The following is a 13,654-nucleotide window of genomic DNA, read 5'->3' as shown; positions in this document are numbered from 1 at the left end:
ATCAAATGAACATGATGAAACTAGCATGACAGAAATTCCCGTGTGTCCTCGGGAGCGTTTTTCCTCCTATAAGACTTTGTTCAGGCTTGTCCCTTGCTACAAAAGGGATTGGGCCACTTGCTGCACCGTTGCTACTATTTGTTACTTGTTACTCTTTGCTTGCTACATTTCACCTCGCTACACAATCACTTGTTACCGCTACTTTCAGTGCTTGCAGTTATTACCTTGCTGAAATCCGTTTATCAGAGCCTTCTGCTCCTCGTTGGATTCGACACTCTTACTTATCGAAAGGACTACGATTGATCCCCTATACTTGTGGGTCATCAATGGTCACATTGACTCGACGTATCAAAAGGCTATGGAGATGCCCATTAATAGATATCAATGTGAATGAGTAGGGATTGCCATACAAGAGATGCACTGGAGCTATAAGTATGTGAAAGCTCAAAAGGAAAACTAGTGGGTGTGCATCCAACTTGCTTGCTCACGAATACCTAGGGCAATTTTGAGGAAGCCCATCATTGGAATATACAAGGCAAGTTATATAATGAAGATTCCCACTAGCATATGGTAGTGACAAAGCGAGAAGCTCTCAATCATGAAGAACATGATGCTATTATGAAGCACAAGCGTGGAAAAGGATAGTAGCATTGTCCCTTCTCTCTTTTTCTCTCTTTTCTTTTTTTTCATTTGGGATCTTAGGCCTCTCTTTTTTCTCTTTTTTTATATTTTATATTTTATTTTTTGGCTCTTTGGCCTCTTTTTTTTATTCCCTCACATGGGACAATGCTCTAATAATGATGATCATCACACTTTTATTTACTCACATCTCAAAGCTCAAAATGATGATGACACTATAGGAAATGCCTCCGGCAGTGTACCGGGATGTGCAACGATCTAGCATGGCGTATGACATTGAAACATCTCGCTAGCTATCTTACGATCATGCAATGGCAATATGAGAGTGACGGCACAAGTCATGAGACGGAACGGTGGGAGTTGCATGGCAATATATCTCGGAATGGCTATGAAAATGCCATAGTAGGTAGGTATGGTGGCTGTTTTGAGGAAGGCATATGGTGGGTTTGTGCACCGGCGAAAATTGCGCGACACTAGAGAGGCTAGCAATGGTGGAAGGTGAAAGTGCATCTATACCATGGACTCACATTAGTCATGAAGAACTCACATACTTGTTGTGAAAGTTTTTATTAGTAATCGAAACAAAGTGCTAAACGCATACTCCTAGGGGAAGGGTTGGTAGGTGTTAACCATCGCGCGATCCCGACCTCAACACAAAGGATGACAATCAATAGATCAATTATGCTCTTACTTCCTAACATAGAGGTTCACCATATGTGCATGCTACGGGAATCACTAACTTCAACACAAGTATTTCCAGATTCACAACACCCTACTAGCATAGCTCTTAATGTTACCAAATTCACGTCTCAAAACTAATTGAGAGGAATCAAGACTTCTCTTTCTACTCAATGCACATGAAGATGGAGGTTTTCGCATCCTCTTTGGATACCTATCACAATTGGTACTAATTTCATAGCATAAGCCAACTACCAAGTCATGCACCGCCGTGCTCTAAAAGATATAAGTGAAGCACATAGAGCAAAAGTATCTAGCTCAAAAGATATAAGTGAAGCACTATGATCATTCTAGCAAAAATCACGATGAGTGCATGTCTCTCCCTCTCAAAAAGGTGTGCAACAAGGATGTTTGTGACACAACAAAAATAAAAGACTCCTAAGATACAAGATGCTCCAAGCAAAACACATATCATGTGGTGAATAAAAATATAGCTCCAAGTAATGTTACCGATGGATTGAAGACGAAAGAGGGGATGCCTTCCCGGGTCATCCCCAAGCTTAGGCTTTTTGGTGTCCTTGAATTTGGCTTGGGATGCCTTGGGCATCCCCAAGCTTGAGCTCTTTCCACTCCTTATCTATTTGTCCATGAGAACATCACCCAAAACTTGAAAAGTTCACAACACAAAACTTAAACAGAAACTCGTGATAACATTAACACAAGAAAACAAACTATCACTTCTTTTGGTACTCTAGAAAACTTTAATTCTATCTATATTGGTGTTGGGCTACTGCATTCTCACTTTTCCATGGTGTTGGAGCATATATTGAGCATATATCTCCATATGTGTTTTTGGTACTTGATGACAATTCCTATGGACTAATGGTTGCCTTAAGTTACATTTATAGGATTTGTCCATAGGCACTTCTTGAAGTCCATCTGTTGGGTTCAAGGAGTTTATATTATGACCAAGATGGTATTCAAGGTATTATCCAAAGAATGGTCATAGAGACGCATGGTTGATCAAGATCTCAGACAAAGAGTAAATCAAGATGATCAACACACAAAGCCTACAAGATGTACCGAGAGGGATCAAGTGATCCCATGGTATGGATTTGTCCATAGGCACTTCTTGAAGTCCATCTGTTGGGTTCAAGGAGTTTATATGATGACCAAGATGGTATCCAAGGTATTATCCAAAGAATGGTCATAGAGAGACATGGTTGATCAAGATCTCAGACAAAGAGTAAATCAAGATGATCAACACACAAAGCGTACAAGATGTACCGAGAGGGATCAAGTGATCCCATGGTATGGTAAGCATTGTCCATTACGTGTTTGTGTACTAACCCATGGTCTTCGTGAGAGTTCTATGTGGGGGTTAGGTGTGTTTACATGGGCTTGCGTCAAAGGGAAGATCTCATACAACCCATGGAGTATGACGTCAAGTTGTGATCATCATCAATGGTTGATCAAGATCTCAGACAAAGAGTAAACCAAGATGATCAACACACAAAGCGTACAAGATGTACCGAGAGGGATCAAGTGATCCCATGGTATGGTAAGCATTGTCCATTACGTGTTTGTGTACTAACCCATGGTCTTCGTGAGAGTTCTATGTGGGGGTTAGGTGTGTTTCCATGGGCTTGCGTCAAAGGGAAGATCTCATACAACCCATGGAGTATGACGTCAAGTTGTGATCGTCATCAAGATTGCGATGTGCAAGTTCAAGTGGATCAGCACGAAGATAGCATGCTTGAAGCTTTCCGTCCATTGTGGTGGCAATGGACTTGTGAAGATATGCTGAAGAGTGGCTCACCCATAGTGAGTATGGGGGAGCAATCAACGAGTCTTCATCAAGCCAACACAATCAAGAAAGGTGGTCCATCTTGAGGAAGCCAAGATCATCATCATCTAGCTCAAGAGGATGAGGTGCAAGGTATAGGTTTGCCCTTGATAGGTTTTCTGGTTAGGATAGATTGTTGTTCTATCAAGGGGGGCTCTCAAGTGAGTAGCTTGATCGTATCGTTCGTTGAGAGCTCAAACCATTTGCATCCTTGCATCATACTTCTTGGTTCTTAGTTGGTGTTTCTCTTTGTGAGTTTTAGAGCTTATGGTCATCTTCATGACAAGCTCGAGTTCATCGAAAACGGAGTCCATATGCATCTACTATGATGTTTTCGATGTTGGAGTTTTTGCCGGTTCTTCATTCATAGAGATCTCACATCTCTATATCTTTGGCATATTCATAACCGCATGGTCTTAAGATTTCCACTCGCTGTTTGGATAGCCCTTGTCGTCCTGAATCCAACAAGCTTGGGTTTGCTCGATTCGGAGCTCGTATGCGAAAGTTATGGTTGTTTCAGTGGCGAGCGGTAGTACCGCTGGACCTAGCGGTAGTACCGCTCGACCTAGCGGTAGTACCGCTAGAGTTGGCGGTAGTACCGCTGGCCCTAGCGGTAGTACCGCTGGCTCGCGGTAGTACCGCCCCTGGTCAGCGGTAGTACCGCCCCAGGAGCTTAGTACCGCCTGCCTAGCGGTTGTTCGTGGACGGACCTTTTTGCGAAGACTTTCTTGGCGGTGGTAGTGCCTTTGCACTACCAGGGGCCCAGCGGTAGTACCGCTGGGGCCAGCGGTAGTACCGCTGGGGCCAGCGGTAGTACCGCTGGGGCCAGCGGTAGTACCGCTGGAGTGCCAGCGGTAGTACCGCTGCAGCTAGCGGTAGTACCGCTAGCTGGCGGTAGTACCGCTGGAGTGACAGCGGTAGTACCGCTGGAGTGCCAGCGGTAGTACCGCTGCAGCCAGCGGTAGTACCGCTGGAGCTCGGGCAGAAAGTGGGGGTAACGGTCTGATTCTTCCCCCCACTATATAAAGGGGGTCTTCTTCCCCCTTGCCTGATTCTGCGGTTGAGCTCTTGTTCTATCTCCATTGTTGACATTCTTAGAGCTTGATTACTCTCTATCCCTCCAATGATTCTTGCTTGCTCTTGAGGGAAAAGAGAGAGGAGATCTAGATCCACATCTCCACCAATCACTTTCTCCTCTATGTGAGGGGAACCCCTTGGATCTTGATCTTGGAGTTCTTTGTGAGCTCCTTGTTCTTCCTCTCATATTTCTCCATAGCTTTTGTTGTTGTGGAGGGATTTGAGTGTGAGGGACTTGCCACTTCGTGTGTTCTTGCCATTGCATTAGTTGCATCGGTTTGAGTTCTCCACGGTGATACGTGGAAGTGAGAAGTTGAGAAGCTTACTACCTTTGGTACTTAGTACCCTTGATATTGTTCTTCGTGGATGCTTTGGCGTCCTAGAAGCTTGGTGGTGTCTCGGAGCTCAATCATTGTGGTGTGAAGCTCCGGGAAGCGTCGGGGTCTCCAATAAGGTTGTGGAGATTGCCCCGAGCAATTTGTACGGGTACCGGTAACCGCCCCCAAGGGTTGCCACGTGTACGGGTTCGGTGACCGCCCCCAAGGGTTGCCATTTGTACGGGTTCGGTGACCGCCCCCAAGGGTTGCCATTTGTACGGGTTCGGTGACCGCCCTCAAGGGTCCCTTAGTGGAATCACGGCATCTTGCATTGTGCGAGGGCGTGAGGAGATTACGGTGGCCTTAGTGGCATCTTGGGGAGCATTGTGCCTCCACACCGCTCTAACGGAGATTAGCATCCGCAAGGGTGTGAACTTCGGGATACATCATCGTCTCCCCGTGCCTCGGTTATCTCTTACCCGAACCCTTTACTTATGCACTTTACTTTGTGATAGACATATTGTTTATTGTAATATATCTTGCTATCACTTAGTTGTTTATCTTGCTTAGCATTAGTTGTTGGTGCACATAGGTGAGCCTAGTTGTTTGTAGGTTTTGTGCTTGTCATATTAAACGTTAGTTTTATTCCGCATTTGTTCAAGCCTAAACCTTAACTATTTTAAAGCGCCTATTCACCCCCCCCCCTCTAGGCGACATCCACGTCCTTTTCACATGGCTAGTACCCCCCGATACTAACCATAGTTTCATCAAAACAAGCAACCAACTCAACAAAAACAGAATCTATCAAAAACAGACCAGTCTGTAGCAATATGTATACTTCGTATACTTCTGGTACCTTGAAAAATCTGAAAAATTACGACAGCCTAGGCAAAAGGCATATCAACAAGCAGCAAAGAGAATCAACTCAAAAGCTCTTTCTGAATAAAAATGAAAAATCATCTCGTGAGCAAAAAGTTTCTGTCATTTTCCAGCAGGATCAAACAACCATTACCAAGACTAGTCATAAAGGTTTTGCTTGGCTCAAACACAAAAAGAAACACAAAAAACACAATCACAACAGAATTGTGATGGTGTGGACGCAACAAAACAGAAAGAAAAAGATAAATTCATTGGGTTGCCTCCCAACAAGCGCTATTGTTTAACGCCCTTAGCTAGGCATAAAAGCGATAGAATCACGTATCGTCGTCTTTGGTGCTCAAACCATAAGTGGCCCTCATCATGGATTCATAAGGCAATCTTATTTTCTTTCTAGTAAAAGTGTTCCATGCCCTTCCTTAAAGGAAATTGAAATCTAATATTCCCTTCCTTCATATCGATGATAGCACCGATAGTCCTTAGGAAAGGTCTACCAAGAATAATAGGGCATGTAGGATTGTAATCAATGTCAAGCACAATGAAATCTATGGGTACATAGTTCCTATTTGCAATAATAAGAACATCATTGATCCTTCCCATGGGTTTCTTGACAGTAGAATCAACAAGATGCAAATTAAGAGAACACTCTTCAATCTCTTTAAAACCCAGAACATCACATAAATACTTTGGAATCGCGGAAACACTAGCACCCAAATCACACAAAGCATTGCATTCATAGTTTTTGATTTTGATTTTGATAGTAGGTTCCCACTCATCATGAAGCTTTCTAGGGATAGAGACTTCCAATTCAAGATTCTCTTCAAGATATTTTATCATAGCTTCGACGATATGATCGGTAAAGGCCTTGTTTTGGCTATAAGCGTGTGGAGAGTTTAACATGGATTGCATCAAAGAAATGCATTCAATCAAGGAGCAACTATCATAATTGAATTCCTTGAAATCCATGGTAGTAATTTCCTTACTACTCAAAGTTTTAACATCTTCTACTCCACTTTCAATGCTTTTAGCATCAAGATAGATGGACTCCGAATCATTGGGGCACTTTTCAACCAGAGTGGATTCATATCCAGCCCCATAATCATTAGGTTTGACACAAGAAAACAAAGATTCAATGGGAGTCACACCAAGCACTTTAAGATCTTCGTGATTCTCATCACGAGAACACGCCTTTTTAAGCCCTTCATGTCTAGCACGAATTTGGGCGGTTCTTTCTTGGCTCTCAAGCATGGAAACACGCATAGCTTTCAAAGTTTCATCCATGTTGATTTTGGGAGGAGCACATCTAACTTTCAAAGCATCAACATCACTAGACATTCTATCAACGCTCTTAGCCAAATTGTCAATTTTGAGTAGCTTTTCTTCTATGGACGCATTGAAAATCTTTTGAGAGTTGATGAACTCTTTGATATTAATCTCTAGATCAGAGGGTAATCTATTGTAATTTCCATGAGTATTGTTGTAGGAGTTGCCAAAGTTATTAGAGGAGTTACTAGGAAAAGGCCTAGGAACGTAGTTTCCTCTAAAAGCATTATTGTTGCCAAAGTTATTCCTACCAACAAAATTAACGTCCAAGCTAGCTTTGCTACTCTCAATCAAAGACGACAAGGGCATATCATTAGGATCCAAAGGAGCACTTCTACTAGCAACCAAATTCATTAACTCGTCCATCTTAGCACTCAACGAGTTAATTTCTTCTATAGCGTGTACCTTCTTACTAGTAGGTGACCTTTCAGTGTGCCACTGAGAGTAGTTCGTCATGATATGGTCTAAGAGCTTTGTGGCTTCCCCTAACGTGATTTCCATGAACGTTCCACCTGAGGAGGAGTCCAAGATATTTCTAGAAGCGAAATTCAAGCCAGCGTAAAAGATTTGTATAATCATCCAAAGACTCAAGCCATGAGCGGGACAATTTCTAATCATTAATTTCATTCTCTCCCAAGATTGTGCAACATGTTCATGATCAAGTTGCTCGAAATTCATGATATCATTACGAAGAGAGATAATCTTAGTCGGCGGAAAATACTTGGATATATAATCATCTTTGCACTTATCCCAAGAATCGATACTATTTTTGGGCAAAGAAGAAAATGAAGTTTTTGCGCGATCTCGCAACGAGAAAGGAAAAAAGCTTCAATTTAATCACGTCATTATCCACATCTTTCTTCTTTTGCATATCGCAAAGCTCAATGAAGGTATTGAGATGGGATGCGACATCTTCACTAGGAAGGCCGGAGAATTGCTCTTTCATAACAAGATTCAGCAAAGCGACATTGATTTCGTATGACTCCGCGCTAGTGGCGGGAGCAATCGGAGTACTAATAAAATCATTATTATTTAGTATTCGAGAAGTTACAAAGTTTGGTGTTTTCATTCATGGTTACTTCGGCAAGAAAGCAAGCACACGAACAAAGAGCAAGCGAGAAAAAGGCGAACGAAAAGGCAAACAAAAAAGGCAAATTGGTGAAGTGGGGGAGAGGAAAACGAGAGGCAACTGGCAAACAAAGTAAATGCAAGAGATGAGTTTGCGACACCTACTTGGATGAGTTCTTGACTTGATCCTCCCCGGCAACGGCGCCAGAAATCCTTCTGCTACGTCAAAAAAGTCCTTCCCCGACAGTGGTGCGAGAGATCCTTCTGTCGTCTCTTGAGCTTGCGTTGGTTTTTTCCCTTGAAGAGGAAGGGTGATGTAGCACAGGAGCAGTAAGTATTTCCCTCAGTTTGAGAACCAAGGTATCAATCCAGTAGGATAATCTCGTCAAGTCCAGAGTACCTGCGCAAACACAAAAGAGCTTGCACCCAACGCTTTAAAGGGGTTGTCAATCCCTTCAAGATTGTTTGCAAAGTGAGATCTGAAGGCGGAAAGTGCAACGAAGTAAAAAGTGTAAGGCTGAAAATATGGTGTGGAGTAGACCCTGGGGGCCATAGTGTTCACTAGAGGCTTCTCTCAAAATAGCAAATATTACGGTGGGTGAACAAATTATTGTCGAGCAATTGATAGAACCGCGCAAAGTCATGACGATATCTAAGGCAATGATCATACATATAGGCATCACATCCGAGACAAGTAGACCGATACTTTATGCATCTACTACTATTACTCCACACATCAACCGTTATCCGACATGCATCTAGTGTATTGAGTTCATGACGAACAGAGTAACGCCTTAAGCAAGACGACATGATGTAGTGGGATAATCTCAAACCAATGATGAAAACCCCACCTTTTTACCCTTGTTGACAACAACACGATACGTGCCTCGCTACCCCTTCTATCACTGGGTGAGGTCACCGCACGGAATGAACCCAAAACCAAGCACTTCTCCCAGTGCAAGAATCATAGATCTAGTTGGCCAAACAAAACCCACAACTCAAAGAGAATTACAAGGATATGAAATCATGCATAAGAGAGATCAGAAGAAACTCAAATAAGATTCATAGATAATCTGATCATAAATCCACAATTCATCGGATCTCGACAAACACACCGCAAAAGAAGATTACATCAGATAGATTTCCATGAAGATCATGGAGAACTTTGTATTGAAGATCCAAGAGAGAGAAGAAGCCATCTAGTTACTAGCTATGGACCCGCAGGTCTATGGTGAACTACTCACGCATTATCGGAGAGGTCATGGTGTTGATGAAGAAGCCCTCCGTATCCGAATCCCCCCTTCGGCAGGGCACCAGAACATGCCCCAGATGGGATCTTGCGGAGAGAGAAGCTTGCGGTGGCGGAAAAGTACTTTCGATGATCTCCTGATTTTTTGTGGAAATTTTGGGGATATATAGGCGCAAAACCTAGGGCAAAGGAGGTCCAGGGGGCCACAAGCCTCAGGGCCGCGGCCTCCCCCTAGCCGCGGGGTGGGGGCTTGTGGGGCCCGTGGGGACCCCCTGCCTTGGCTCTCAAGTCTCCTGATCTTCTTCCGTTACGGAAAAAATCTTTTCGGGGATTTTATTCCGTTTCGACTCCGTTTCAAATTCTCCTCTGAAAGGGGTCAAAAACATGGAAAAAACAGGAACTGGCACTTGGCACTGAGTTAATAAGTTAGTCCCAAAAAATATATAAAAGGCATACAAAATATCCAAAGTTTGACAAGATAATAGCATGAAACCATCAAAAGTTATAGATACGTTGGAGACGTATCATGATGGTGGTGATCTAATCCTCGAGGGCTTCGCCTAAGCACCGCAGAAATCCGATAGCGGGAAGGGTTGCATGTGGATGAAATTGTGTCTCAAAAACCCTAAAACCTCTAGTATATATAGGAGGAAGGAGGGGCTAGCCTTGAGCACGAAGGGAACCTCCCTTGGGCTCGGCCAAATAGGAGAGGAGGAGTCCTCATCCAATCCTAGTTGGAGTAGGACTCCTCTCCAAGTTGTCCACTTCTTTTGGTTTTTCCATTTTTTACCTCATGGGCTTTCTTTGGTTGACTAGTCAGCCCACTAAGAGCTATTGCATAATAATCAAGTCTACGTGGCCCTCTTGAGGAGTGGTTGGCCCACCTGGTGGCCCCCCGGTACCCATTCGTCACTCCCGGTACACTGCCGACAATGTGTGAAATCCTTCCGGAATCCAAATACCAACTTCCTATATATCAATCTTCATTTCTGGACCATTCCGAAACTCCTCGTGACGCCCGGGATCTCATCCTGGACTCCGAACAAAACTTCGGCCACGAGTACCTATAACTCAACTATACCGAAACGTCACCGAACCTTAAGTGTGCAGACCCTGCGGGTTCGAGAACTTTGCAGACATGACCCGAGACACTCTCCGGTAAATATCCAATAGCGGGACCTGGATGTCCATATTGGATGCTACATATTCTAAGAAGATCTTATCGGTTAAACCTCTATGTCAAGGACTCATATAATCCCGTATACCATTCCCTTTGTCCTTCGGTATGTTACTTGCCCGAGATTCGATCGTCGGCATCTCCATACCTATTTCAATCTCGTTACCGGCAAGTCTCTTTACTCATTCCGTAATACAAGATCCCGTAACTAACTCTTTAGTCACATTGCTTGCAAGGCTTGTATTGTTGGAATTATGCCCTAGAGGCAATAATAAATATAGTTATTACTATAATTCCTGTATCAAGATAATCGTTTATTATCCGTGCTATAATTGTATTGAATGAAGACTTATATACATGTGTGGATACATAGACAAGACACTGTCCCTAGCAAGCCTCTAGTTGGCTAGCCAGTTGATCAAAGATAGTCAGGGTCTTCTGACTATGTACAAGGTGTTGTTGCTTGATAACTGGATCACGTCATTAGGAGAATCACGTGATGGACTAGACCCAAACTAATAGACATAGCATGTTGATCGTGTCATTTTGTTGCTACTGTTTTCTGCGTGTCAAGTATTTGTTCCTATGACCATGAGATCATATAACTCACTGACACTGGAGGAATGCTTTGTGTGTATCAAACGTCGCAACGTAACTGGGTGACTATAAAGATGCTCTACAGGTATCTCCGAAGGTGTTCGTTGAGTTAGTATGGATCGAGACTGGGATTTGTCACTCCGTGTGACGGAGAGGTATCTTGGGGCCCACTCGGTAATACAACATCACACACAAGCCTTGCAAGCAATGTAACTTAGTGTAAGTTGTGGGATCTTGTATTACGGAATGAGTAAAGAGACTTGCCGGTAAACGAGATTGAAATAGGTATGCGGATACTGACGATCGAATCTCGGGAAAGTAACATACCGAAGGACAAAGGGAATGACATACGGGATTGTATGAATCCCTGGCATTGAGGTTCAAATGATAAGATCTTAGTAGAATATGTGGGATCCAATATGGGCATCCAGGTCCCGCTATTGGATATTGACCTAGGAGTCACTCGGGTCATGTCTACATAGTTCTCGAACCCGCAGGGTCTGCACACTTAAGGTTCGACGTTGTTTTATGCGTATTTGAGTTATATGGTTGGTTACCGAATGTTGTTCGGAGTCCCGGATGAGATCACGGATGTCACGAGGGTTTCCGCAATGGTTCGGAAACGAAGATTGATATATAGGATGACCTCATTTGATTACCGGAAGGTTTTCGGAGTTACGGTGAATGTACCGGGAATGACGAATGGGTTCCGGGTGTTCACCGGGGGGGGGCAGCCCACCCCGGGGAAGCCCATAGGCCTTGGGGTGGCGCACCAACCCTTGGTGGGCTGGTGGGATAGCCCAAGAAGGCCCTATGCACCATAGATAAAAAATCAAAGAGAAAAGAAAAAAAAGGAGGTGGGAAGGGAGAGAAGGACTCCACCTTCCAATCCTAGTTGGACTAGGATTGGAGGAGGTCTCCTCCTCCCCTTGGTGCACAGTCCTTGGGGCTCCTTAAGCCTCAAGGCAAGCCTCCCCTCCCTCCTCCTATATATATGGAGCTATTAGGGCTGATTTGAGACAACTTTTTTAAGGCAGCCCGACCACATACCTCCACGGTTTTACCTCTAGATCGCGTTTCTGCGGAGCTCGGGCGGAGCCCTACTGAGATTAGATCACCACCAACCTCCGGAGCGCCGTCACGCTGACGGAGAACTCATCTACCTCTCCGTCTCTCTTGCTGGATCAAGAAGGCCGATATCATCGTCGAGCTGTACGTGTGCTGAACACGGAGGTGCCGTCCGTTCGGCACTAGATCGTGGGACGGATCGCGAGACGGTTCGGGGGACGGTTCGCGGGGCGGATCGAGGGACGTGAGGACGTTCCACTACATCAACCGCGTTCACTAACGCTTCTGTTGTGCGATCTACAAGGGTACGTAGATCGGAAATCCCCTCTCGTAGATGGACATCACCATGATAGGTCTTCGTGCGCGTAGGAAAATTTTTGTTTCCCATGCGATGTTCCCCATCATGTATGTGATATTGTATTACCGAGTGGGCCCCGAGATATCTCTCTGTCACACGGAGTGACAAATCCCAGTCTTGATCCATGCTAACTCAACGGACACCTTCGGAGATGCCTGCAGAGCACCTGTATAGTCACTCAGTAACGTTGCAACGTTTGATGCACACAAGGCATTCTTTCGGTGTCAGTGAGTTACATGATCTCATGGTCATAGGAATGTATACTTGACATGCAGAAAACAATAGCAACAAAATGACACGATCATATGCCACGTTTATAGTTTGGGTCTTGTCTATCACATCATTCTTCTAATGATGTGATTCTGTCATCAAGTGAAAACACTTGTCTATGGCTAGGAAACCTTAACCATCCTTGACCAACAGGCTAGTCAACTAGAGAGTCACTAGAGACACAATTTTATCTATATATCCACACATGCATTTATGTTTCCATTCAATACAGTTATAGCATGGATAATAAACGATTATCTTGAAACAGGAAATATAATAATTATTATTTTATTATTGCCTCTAGGGCATATTTCCAACATGACCGGCTGCCGGAGTGTCGATTCTGTCTGTAGTTAACTGTTTATCTGTATAACTGTATTCACGTACTCAGGTATATGGCTACACTCACTACTCGCTGCAATTCCTGTAATTTTTTAGCTCATCACTTCAAATTTTTAAGTGATTATGTCGAACTTCATGCAACAACTATGAAAAGAAAAGCAGGGCAAAATACCATTAAGATTAGTGTTTTTTTAAGCCGGTTTCTTCAAGTTCAGTCACAAATCCAAGTAGTGTGAATCCAAGTTCAGTTAGTGAAGCGGATCCACGTTGAGTTTCAAATCCAAGCAGTGTGAATCCAAGCAATCTTTGGATATTTTAAATGCCTTGGGTTCTGTTTCTAACACAAAGGTCCTACTTGGTGAGCTAAGAGAACATGGTTGGGAATATCTTTTAGAGGAGGTCAAATCTTTTTGTGTCAAGCATGAGATTGATATCGTAGATTTGGACCGCAAGTATGTTCTTCTACTTTCTAAAATTACTTAACTTATATTAAGTTATATCTTTGTTGATTTTTATCTTGAGAGTTGAGTTGACTTTATAATGAAATTAATAGGTATGTTGATGTTACCAAATCTCGAAATAAGCACGATAATTTACATAGAAAAAAATTTAACAGCTAAGATATCTTTTGATAAAATTGTTAATATTTTTGATGTGATCGGCAATCGTAGAGGCCACTTTAAATTAATAGAAATGTAATGACATTTTTATGTCACTTCAGCAAAACCTTGTCCTATATGATTAATTTTGTACTGAATTTTTTTATTTT

Source organism: Hordeum vulgare, chromosome 2H, assembly GCF_904849725.1.
Source record: "Hordeum vulgare subsp. vulgare chromosome 2H, MorexV3_pseudomolecules_assembly, whole genome shotgun sequence".
Lineage (NCBI taxonomy): Eukaryota > Viridiplantae > Streptophyta > Magnoliopsida > Poales > Poaceae > Hordeum > Hordeum vulgare.
Note: the sequence above shows the minus strand (reverse complement) of the source record.